At 36.8% G+C, this 12000-nt stretch overlaps 2 long non-coding RNA genes across 5 annotated transcripts in view; one reads left to right on the forward strand and one right to left on the reverse strand.

Annotated features, from left to right (window-relative positions):
- Nucleotides 1-12000, forward strand: part of LOC110404383 — a 203447-nt gene that overhangs the window by 113338 nt on the left and 78109 nt on the right. The window lies entirely within an intron of this gene.
- Nucleotides 2846-4429, reverse strand: LOC110404389. The gene is made up of 3 exons (XR_002442217.1): nucleotides 4330-4429; nucleotides 3415-3593; nucleotides 2846-3310 (listed from the first exon to the last, which is right to left on the reverse strand). It is a non-coding gene; the product is annotated as an uncharacterized LOC110404389 (long non-coding RNA).

Genomic DNA, 12000 nt, shown 5'->3' on the forward strand with positions numbered 1-12000 from the left:
AAACCTCTTGGACCTTGGGAGAAAACTACTTCATAAGATGCCTTACACTTCCCTCTTTTGGTTAGAAAGTGTAGCAGAGAGAAAACTGCTGTGAGAGGAAAGCCCCTGCTTTAATACCTCAGCCTGCCACATTCTTCTTTTAATCCCAGGAAAAATCAAAACTGTCTAAGAACTTGTAAATAGTTTTACTGAGAGCCCTTACAAATATAAGACAGTCTTCCTTTTTAACAGTTGAAAGAAAATATGGCTTTGATAGAATGAGAAGAAATGTCTGTGCTTTCATCTGAATTATGCAAAAATTAAGAATCACGGGTGTTGAAACCTGTCTCGGAGAGTGGATAGCTGCAAAGTTAACACAAAGTTTGCCTTCTTGGTCTGCATGTTTCTAACTTCAGAGTTTGAGTTCTGATTAACTGAAACTCGTGTCCACTTTTTAATAATTAGGAAATGATATGTATTTTTCTCTTGCAAAGTTCTGCTTAATGGATGCTTTTGATGAAATTCAGTTCTGAATTCTTTTGTAATGCCCCAAGCATTCTGAGGCTGTACTCAATACCTTCTTTGCTTGAATCAAAATACAAGTTAAATACAGTAAAGGAGAGTGCCTCTATGTTAATATATACCCTTAACTCTAAAATCAAATAGAGTTTTGATTCTGCAGAGTTGCAGAAAGGCTGCAAACCTCCAAATTCTTCTCCCTCTATCGAGGCACAAGACAGAACTTCCTGAGAAGTGTATAGCATCACATGCCCCATGTTATGCAGAAATAAAAGCTGAATCTCCTTAGCAATCAGTATTCCATGTTTACTAAGTAAAGTCTTAAACTAAATGTCTGACTTTGAGTATGGATTAAAGGCCAACTTTAACTTGTTTTTCTCGACTATTTAACTGACTCCTCAGCCTGATACAAATGAAGGCATAATTCTGAGTTCTATTTATTTAACTGCTTACTTCCATGCTCCTATAGAAAGCTTACTTTCAGTTAATATAAACTGGAGGTCCCTGTTTAGTTCAGAAATAAAGTGGTAATTTGTGTCATGATTTCTCATGAGAGATTAAAAAAAAGCATGTTAAGTTTGCACTATCAATACTTGAAAAAGAAGAGAAGCTCTGCATTTGCTCCCTGCCCTTTGCTGTATGATGTGGCTTTGTCAAGAAATTAGAATACTGTGTTCCAGACAGCTTATTTCATATTTGCTATCCAAAACTTCAGGAAATAAATGTTGCTTTAAAAAAACAAAAACAACAAAAAAAAAAAACCAACAACAATGTAAGGAGCAACTTTAATGAATTGATTTCTCAATGTAGAAAACACATTTCCCATCAAGACACTTATTAGAATGTTTATCTCAGGGAAAATGCATACAGTTTATAAGAAAAGCCGATGTTATGTTAATTCCCATTATTATACACAGATAATATTGAGGAAGATGGAACAAAGTGCCTTTAAACCAAAGCTGATGACATTTTTTTTCTTGTTTGCTACAGCTTTATTGTAGTGAAATATGTTCATTTTAGCGGTGGAAAAACGCCCTAAATAGACAGCATAAGAGCAATAAGATGTAACACTGCAGAGCACAATTTTAAAATGATGTGCTCTAGAAGTAAGGCTTTTAGACATTTTGGTTTATGTATTAAAACTTACCACAAATTTGATTGAGAATGAGCCTTTGATGGATATTTGCTGCAGTTATGCTGCATTAGACTCGATTTATCCACCACCTCTCATTGTTGCTATTGATTGATTTTTAAATTAGATGAAGGCAATCAGTAAATACCACCCAATCAAGTCCTAAAAACATACAGGAGATTAGACAATTTAGGGTAATCAATGAAAATATTCTGTGATTTGCTACCACTCAATTTTGACCATAAATTACAACCATAACTTGCAAGTTAGTAAGCCATAAAACAAGTGTATGTGACAAGAAAAACTATAAGAAATGAATTAAGGAGATGAAGAGGAACCACTAGTGTTGTCGTTTAATGAGACAAAATTACTCTTTATACATATCTTGCATTTCTAGTTGAGTCTTGCCAACCATAATGGAGTACAAGAGAATCATCCCTGCTCTTCTCTCAGATTTGTTTTTTTTTAAATGTAAAAGCTGTTCTTTTGTTTAACAAATCAGTTTGAACAATAACTAATCAATCTAATTTTGTTACAGCAAATAAATTAATGTAATTTTATGTTTAAAACCTGCTGTTTGCTAAAGACTCTCACCCACATCATAGGCACTTGCAAATGCTAAAGTCACCCATTGACATGGTGTTATATCCTACAAGTTTAAAGCGTAGCTATAATTGAACGTTATTTTAGACCAACACTCTGAAGAAGCTGTGCTTGTATGCTTTTTTTTTTCTGTGATACATTTCACCCATTTTCTATAATCTGACAACAGTCTCACCAGCAACTAACAATTCACAATCCTTAAAAAATCTGTTTTCCAGTTTATTTTACTAATTGAAAATAAGTGGTCAAGATCTTTGTATTAATGAACTTCAGTATTTATTTGGTATTTCTAGGCAGAATCCATCCAATGTGTCTGTTTTAAAAACACGTTAGAAATGTTTAAACATATTTAAACATCTGTAGGTTTTATTGGAAGAAATTGGTAAAATCAAGTGAATATTTATCATAAATCATTTCCCTTCCAAAAGTAGTGCAGGTGTCATACTGCTGCATGGCATGCAAGTCTGCTTGGTTAATGCCTACATCTTTTGAATAAGGAGGAACATTTACTAAAGGTGTACAGAACATTTTGGGGGAACTTTGGTCATAGAAAAGAGTTAACGCATGCCTCTGGCGAGGAAAATTTGCAGGCCTTTTCTCATACATAACAGGAGTTTGACAAGTCTGCAAGCTGCATAGTGAACTCCCTTGAAAGTTGATGGGAATTAAACATAAGACAGCACTATAGGAAGAATGAACATTCTGAGTACACTCACACACATTAAAATGGAATTATACAGAAAATACATTTGTAGAGCTTGATGACAGAGCATTTCCTTTGCCAAGGAATAAATGCAAAATGCACAGATGAAAAAAAACCACTGAAAATATATGAATGTGTATTTACCATGATTTAATACATGTCCAGCAAAGACAGATTTCACATAACAATGGAGAAGGCAAAAACCCCACAGCAGGAAGAAAGCTTTAGTGATGTTGCAAACAAAAGATTAATCAGCAAATACTGACTGTATCAGTGGGTGAACTCTGTGTGAGAGGATCTAGGTTTAGATCATCAGGATGATTTTGTGCAGAAATGCAAAGCGCTTGCTGTAGTAGACAGATGTCTGCCGCTAGCTTTAAAAAAAAAGGGGAGAGAGAGAGAGAGAGGTAGTTGTTGTTAGCTGGTTCTTTTTTAAAAGTCATTTCCCTCAGCCTAGTGTTTTAAAATCAGGACTCACTTTTTCATGCATGTCTTTTGAACAGGGTGAGTCCATGCAAGTGCAGAGCCCCTCGAGGAAACAAATTTGTCCTTGTCAAGACACTTCCACCTGAATTCTGAACTTAACGCTACAAAATTGTCCAGATGTATGGTCTTTCAGGCTTTCTGGGTTGTCCAGCACATGTCTTTAAGACAATCCTGCATGAAAAGGGACTATGTTAGTCCCTAATAGAATGGAGAAACACTCCCAGCTTGCTAAATCTTGTTAAAACAAAAATAAATCATTGAAAAGGACTTTGCCTTAACTTCAGCATTGTATTAATTTCTACAGGCTCATAAGATGCTAAGAAATAGGTAAATTCTGTGCTAATCATAGCTTTTGTTCCCCTCAGGTAAATTTGTTCTTAGAGAAAATTTCTATGCCTTACATCGTTGGCATAGTTTCTGTAAAGGACATAAAATGAGATTGGAAGAGATGCAGTTCTCAAACATTATGTTTTTCCCTTTGTAGGCACTATTATATTTCAAATTTGAGATTTTCCTTTGATTTGAAATCTCTTTTTAATACCCATCTCCAGCTTCTTTCTAACAGATTCTGGATGTGATCAAAGCTTTGGAAATCTGGTAGAAAGTTGCAGGACAACCAGCTAAGTCATGCAGGCAGGAAGTGGAAAAGCTGAGAATTTGGAAGGAATCTGGCACACTTGCATTCCTATATTTAAATATTTGCCTGAATTATATTTGAGTTATGAATGTTCACTCATTTCATTTTTTTTGCGTTCTCTGGTGCCCTAGACAAAACGCTTACATTTTTTCAACATATCAAAATATTGTATTCAAACTCATGTTTCATTGAGCTGAAAAATGTACATAGCGGAAAAGCAAATAACCTCTAGTAGCAAGGATGGGAAAGGGAAAGAAAAAATAAATCTACCTTTAAACAAAGACAGAGACCTTCTTTGCGGTTCCTGATCGACTGGTACAATACAATGAAGCTGGGGTATTCAATATAACTTTGAGAATAATTGCCTGGGAGGTAACTGGAAGAAGTACATTTTACTTTATCATGGTACATAAATAAAAGGGCACACTAATTAATCATATAACTTACTAGAAGTGCTTTTTATTTTGCCATTTAGTATGCCAGAAAGATCATTTTCTTTAATGTATATACCTAGTATTAACATGATTTAATCCATCATGTTCTGTATTATGAAATTACTTTGTTTTACTCCCTGATCCAGCTGAAGATCATTAACCCACGCTATTATCTAAGTCATACATCATTTGAGAGTATTACCTCATATAGCAAAAAAGCTACTTCCCTTGGTTACACACTCCAACTAAGAAATCATTTTTTCTAGATGGTGCTGACAAGTAGAGCTGCTTTCATTAGAAAGCAGATGGTTCGCTATTTCCATTCTACTTTACCTCCACGTTTGCCCCAGCTCTGAGTACTTTGCTGTCAGTCACCTCATTGTTTCCCTCTCATAACATCTACATCGTATATTCCAGACCTATTCATAAAATGTGCTTACCATCAAGTTGCCTTTCCCCATGACCTCCTCTTTGAAAGTCTAATGTACTCTGCATCCTCACTTGTTGTAACTCAGTCTTCAAAAAGCAATGAGAGTGAATCTCATCATCTGTGCGGTAGCGTATCTCCCACAGTGTTGCAGGTGTCTGTTAGCTGAGAGTGCCAAAGTTGTAATTTACACATTCAGATTTGAGGTTGGGCCTGAAGTCACAGCACTGGAGAATTTGCCACTGCAGAGCTTTAGGGCAGAGTCTGGTCCTCTATCATTTCCTTCCATTTGACAGTTATGGTGTTTATGATGGTTTAGTATTTTCACCCTCTGAGTCTACATAACACATGTTCTACATGGGTGTTTGCTAGGGGTCGGTAAGTAGTAGCTTGCAATAAAAACGTGTACTAGAATAGGTAGCAAGGGTTAGTGTCCCAAATACAAGTGTTATTTTGATTACATTCAGTTAGCAATGTGTAAATGTCATCTTACAGTAGAGCTGAGGGAAATGCAGGCCTGGTCAAACAAACAACATCAATGCAAACAGAGGTAAACTCTTTCTTGAGATCTCTGAATATTGTGCTGCTAAATATGGCTCTCCATAATTTCAGGTACTCAGGTATTTCTTGTGTAATTAGCAGTGTCAGCTACCTGGGTATAAAAGCACCATGGAAGAAGCCATGGAGGCTAGTCTATTCAGGAGCCATGAAAAAATACAGGAATGAGGGGATTGTCACATATCTCAAGGAGCTCATCATTTCAGAGGTTTGTGTAAAAAGAGTTGATGTGCATGTTCATAGAACTCCACAGGCTGTCTGGTGTGGTAGGGAGACTCTTAAAACAGTCCATGTTGGAAATGAAAAGAGAAAAGACAAGGTGGGTGTTATGATTTGTTCCGGCTTGCTTTTGCATTTCATGTTTCCAGATGATGATAAGTGGATTATATTTTTTAAAGGCTAGTGTATGGGAAATGTTGAATAATGGCCTGAACCACTGATTGAGCACCTGGAGAAAAGACCCAGTCAGGGTCTCCCAGTCAGGTAGCACAGGTGAAGGCAATTCACTGTGTGACCGGAAGGGGTGGAGCCTGGCTCCGCCTCTCTTAGATCTCATTTAAGGGCTGAGTGCCTCCCCAGAATCTTCTGATATGGGTGAGCAATCTTTTTCCCTTCCTTTGTTGTGCCTTTCTATTGTGCCAGTCCTTCTATCTCTTTTGTAACGCCTTTTCCATGGTGTTGATCTTTCCGATTGCTACAGCTTCTTTCTTTAGACTATCTGTTTTGTGGGACAATAGTAAGCACATAAATGTTTTGGAAGAAATATCCCAATAATCTAGTATCATGTTATTGCTGCTGAATGATTCTATCATTTGGGGAAAAAAAAAAAAGTAATTCCTTATTACTAGCTTTATGCGTATTTTCTTTTCTACAGAGGAGATATAAGGTAGGAAGGGTTTTTTTGAGTGCTTTGGGAAAACTGTATTTGTTATGTTAACAGGAAAACAGAAACATGTAGTGCACTTGATAGTCTGCGACTTGTTTTCATTCTCTTGGGATTCACAAACAGCAGAAAATTACCTGCTTCTATTTGTTCAGTCTTTCTACAAATGTAGTAGAATGGCCTTCTCAAAACACTGTGCAGAAATTCTAGGCCAATTCTAATGAGTTACCAGAGGTTCTGGTTTAAAAATGTAATTCTAATATAAACATCCAATCAAGTCAGTTAGGTTGTTTTGAGCCAAAATAAAGACTGGATAGTTTCTGAAAATCTTTTTTGGTATTATTATAGGAAGAAATAAATGATTTTTTGAAATAGTTGCACTTTTTCAAATAGCTAAATTAATTCCTGTATGTTTCAGAATGTCTGTGCTAATCTCTAAGGATTAAGTTTGAGAAACAGATTCTCTTTGAAGTAAGTGAGAATTTTAAATGCTCTCACTGCTTAACTAGGAAGCCACTAACCTACTAAAGATGGAATCTGTAAAGCTAAATGGTCATTTCATAACATTTTGTTCTTCATTACATCCTATTCTGTCGTATATGCTTTGATTTGGATCACTCAGCACTGAAGATGATATTCAAACATTGTAGTAACCAATTCAGAGCCGCTTTACATAGTTTTTTGTGATTTCTGCCTTGTTCACCTCAAATTCAGTTTGTATGTCACTTCCGGAAGTGGTTTTTTTCTGCTTTTTGTTTTCCAAATCATTCCTAAATCATGTCAAATTTTCATTTATTATTTTCTCCTCATATTTTCTATGTATCATCTGCTGTAGTCTCTCTTTTATTCATGCTGAAAATTATTATAGTACTTGTCAGAAATCAGCATATATTGTTGGGATGGGTATTCAACTTAGTTAACTTAAAGGACAGCATGTCCACAGATCTTAAAATGCATCATAGGTGGGATGTGATTTAATACTATGATCTTAAATAAACAGTTACTTTTTTTTTTTCTTGTACAGTTTGTACTGAAATTGTTGGAAGAGCCTGAATAAAAGCCTGGAACAGACATGCTTACAAAATTCAAAGAAAAGATAATAGATTAGCTTTGGTTCCAAATATCGTCATCTAGATGAACACCAAGGACGATGTTTAGTTATAGTTTAATAATCCATGGTACAAAGAGTTCTGAACAAATTGGGGGAAAACATAAAGCCACAATATTAAGCAAATCCGAGGCTGAAGGTCAGGCTGGAGTTACAAACCATGCTCAGTTATATTATTTTTAGTGATGACACAATATTTAAGCTATTGAATTTGGCACCACAAACAGCCATGCATATTGTACAGGGTGAATAAGTATGCAGTTGGTTGGGGTTGACTTTTACATTTCTGTTTATAAAGTCCACGGACTCTGGTTTACTCTCAGACAGATATAGCCTCAGCATCCAACCTGAATAAACCTCACCTGAATAAACCTCACAGGCATAATCCAGCTGTAAATATGACAGGGCAAAAATAGTAGGTGCGGATGCTGCTGCTTAGACGTGATGAGCCAGCCTCCTAAGGCTACATTTACTTATGTTAGAGGTAATGCCTTTTTACAGTGAAGTTTCTGTTGCAGAGCTTTGAACATCATGAAACTTTGAACTGCCAGAAATCACCAAACTGTCCAGTTTAAAGTTAGACTGACCATGTCTACTCAGTCTGGAGTGAAGCCGATCCATAAACAGCCTCACAGTCCGTTGCTCCATTGGCAGCACAGACCCTGTTTTTGCATAGAGACGCATGTTGTGGAGGGCATTAATTGCCCACTGTCCAAACAGAAATTTCTCTGCCACTGCAAAGTTCCTCTAGTGTAGGTTGATAGCAATCATGGTGACTCTGTTAAATGGAGTAACTATCAGCTTGTGCAGATATAATCTAGATAGAATCTACTCCTCAGTCTATCAGCTTGTCGTAGGTGTTTTCTTATGGCTGATAAATGCTGTCTTCTGACGGAGATGTCCAAGTGGTTTAAGAATTTCCCTCTGGTAAATTGCCTCTGGAGAGAAAAGTGAGACTTTGGCTTGTGCCTTTGAATGTCGTGCAGAATGTGATTTAGTACAGATGTGACCCAAGCCATTTCTTTCTGCTCAAGAAAACATTTTGCAACTACTGAGTACTGTAGCTGAAAGTAATTATCAAAACATAGAAAGGATATACCTCAAAAAAAGAAAAGTACTGTGAACTGTTGGTATGAAACAGGGAGGTTGGACTCGATCTCTAGAGGTCCCTTCCAGCCCCTACAATTTTGTGATTCTGTGAAACTCAGTTCAAGTACAAAAAAATTAGTGGTTTTTCTTCAGCAATTGAAATACACAAAACTTCCATGAACATTTCTAGTCTAGGTTTAATCCCTACCTGAATGCTGGCATAAAATCATAAAGCATCAAACCCTTGCAAAATAATTCCAGAGAAAACAAATGAGAAGATACAGGAAGCTGCAGTGTAAGATCTTGACAATTGCTGTTCTGGGATTTGTGTGTAAGAAGGACTGCATAGTGAGTGTGCAGATGCTCCTGCTGTTCATATAGAATGAGCAGAAATTTCACCTGTTACTATACAGGAATAAACTCTGTACAGTCTTTGAAATTTTATCTAAAGCAGTTAGAAGATACAAACCATTAAAAAGAGGTAAAATACTGGGCAATAGCGAATTATTTATAAAATGTTATTTGCATTTATGAAAAGGGTTCAAATTCCACACGTTTTTCTATTTCAAATACCAAATAACCTTTTAAGATTCATAATGAGGTATGAAATAAATGAACGAGTACTGAAGGTGAGTCATTCATTAATCATAAGCAAAACAGGGTCGAAATCAAGGACACAGGAGCACAAACTGTAAAAGTAATGGGTTGCATAATCATTGTACTTAATATTAACTACATTATGTTTTTTGTGTGAGTTCTGAGAAGTTGATTTTTTAATGTTTACTTGAAACTAATCCAAGGTAAATTTTATTTCTCAATATTATTTTATCCTAATGGTTGCCCTTTTTTCATAAAGTGGAAGACATGAATTCTGGCTTGTCACATTGAAGATTTAATAGAGGGACTTAGCAGGAACTGTTAAGTCCACTGTAACTTTTAAGATATTTTAAGATATTATTTAGAATGCACTCTTTCTTATAGTTACATCCCCTTCTTGTTTGTCATGGCCGATCTCCCATTAAGGACATAAATTCTCCAGAATGAGTCTTTTTGGCCAAAATAAATTGTCATTCATATTTGGCTGTCAGAAAAAGACCAAGAAGTATTTGAATCATTCTGGACCTTTGTCCCGCAAGAGTTCAATCTGCAGTGACAACACAATGCACAACAAAGCTGTCCACAATTTACAGGTGACTTTTAGTATTTAAATGATTGGAATAATTCAAATGGATATTGTAATGATAACAATACCTCCCCCCTCCCACTCTCTCCATATTGTATTTCAACTAGAACCATAAACAAGGTAGGCTGGAGGAACATTTGCTGTACTGGTAACTGAATGAGCAGTCAACTTATTTTAAAATCACTAAGCAGATGCTTTTCCCTGTTCCATACACATTTGTTCTCTCATCTATGTGGAGCAAGTAATTCAAGTAATTATGCTACTTCTATTTGTTATTTTGGAATTCGTTATTGCAGATTTTGCACACCAAGAAGGAGAGAAAGAGCAGAAAAGTGCAGAATGAGAACTGTGCACATAACATAAAGGAAGATACTGTTTTGGTTTTACCCACAATATGATACTCATTCACCCCCTTGTCAGTTTTGTGTGTCTGTAGCTCTCTCTGTGTAGACCAGCAGTGTTCGGGGGGATCAGCCTTCCTGAAATCCTGGTGTGGCTGCCACCTTGCTGAGGAGCAGGGAGAGGCCTTGGGCAGCTCTTGGTGCAGGCTGCTCTGCTCTCAGACGTATATGCAGTCACACTGCAGTCTGGGAAAACTAGCTATGCTGGCCTCGGCAGTCCAAAGTAGTTCAGTTTTTTCCACAGACAAAATTAGGGTTGCCCAGTGTTGACCTCATCCTCTTAGTGGTCACGGAGACTGTGTCCATGCAGTGGGACACATGTTCCCTCTCCGGGCACATGGACACAGAGTGTACTGAAATGAGGCTGCAGGTGGGCTGACGTGCTCTGGATTCTTGTCCTTCTGTGAACTCTGGGGGTTGCCCATTTTTGCACCAGGTTCTGGAATCCTCCAGTTAAATGGACTCATGTTGTAGGACTCATGCTCTGATGTAGGCACTTGAACTGCTTATTATTCCCACATGGCTGTCCTCACTGTAATATACAGTCTCTGTGATATTCACCCTTAAGTATGATGAAGACCTCTCCACAAAATATTGTAGCCCATGCTAGAGAGGCTGTAGTGCATGCCTTGTGACTCGGGATCTATCTCAGAGCTGTCTTTGCTTGTGCTCTTTCCTAGCTCCAGTTAATGTATGTTGTTTCGGTGCCTGAATAAAATTTGCCTACAAGTAGAATATAACAAGCATTGTTAAGCCAGTGTTTAATGCTTAGATGGAAATCATGAGTTTTCAACATTTCTGTTAACGATCAATGCAGTTTTAAACTTTGCTCTGCAATTCCATTTTCAAAGAAAAAGAAGTGACAGTTGATTAAAGGTACGTACTCTTTCATATGCTTTCTATAGCCCCTGATAAAGAAAGTGTCTTATTTTTAAAATCTTCCATTTAACTGATTTCCTGCCCTCACAGACCTTTCTAAATTTCATAAATTATATTGGTGCTATAGTCACATGATACTTATACATACAAGAAACTATATATAAGCTGCAAGATGTTGAAAAGCAGTAATTGTTGGTGATTATTTTCTTTCTACAGAAATATGAAGTGCATGTTCATTAATGACAAGTTCTGGATGAAATATTAGGATTGAATGGCTTTTGGGAGGATAAAAATAATCACCTCGCTTGTTTAAAGGTTGTTATGATTTGTATGGTATGCTATTAAGAATGAGGAATTTGCTGCGATCCATTAAAAATGATATGTATGTTATAGGCCTGTAACAAAGAAGGCACATCCCCAAATCATGTTTACATGCATTTTAGATGCAGGTGGTTTAGATTCCAGAGCAAATAGGTTACCTATGATATTATGATTCCCAGAAACAGATTGCCCAGCACTGCCTTTCTCAGGCAATATAGTTAAAGGGGTCATCCTGTCCCCAGTGGTCTTCTGCTTGACTGCTTTTTCCCAGACTCTGGGAAACTTTTCAGTTAGGGTGAAATACCACAGAAAGGAAAGAGAATATAAATACTTCCAAAATCCAAATGAGGAAGTAGGATTTCTCGCTCATCCTTCTCCGAAACAAGGCACTAACAGCTATGAAGACCATGAGAACTTTTCCCTACTGGACCAATTATTTCTAATTTTTTTGAACCAGAATACATGTTTTAGGTAATCTTCAAATGCTTTTACAGAATCTTCAGCTCAGTACTAGAAATATTTTGCCATGGGTCTGAGTGATCTGTCACAATAGAAAATCTGGGAAAAAAATAGGTACCAGATCAGATTATTTTGCCTTACTTGAGTACTGCTGCTCTGCTCTTTGCACAGTGTTACACAAGTAAGCTCTCTGAAACTG

Source organism: Numida meleagris, chromosome 10, assembly GCF_002078875.1.
Source record: "Numida meleagris isolate 19003 breed g44 Domestic line chromosome 10, NumMel1.0, whole genome shotgun sequence".
NCBI lineage: Eukaryota > Metazoa > Chordata > Aves > Galliformes > Numididae > Numida > Numida meleagris.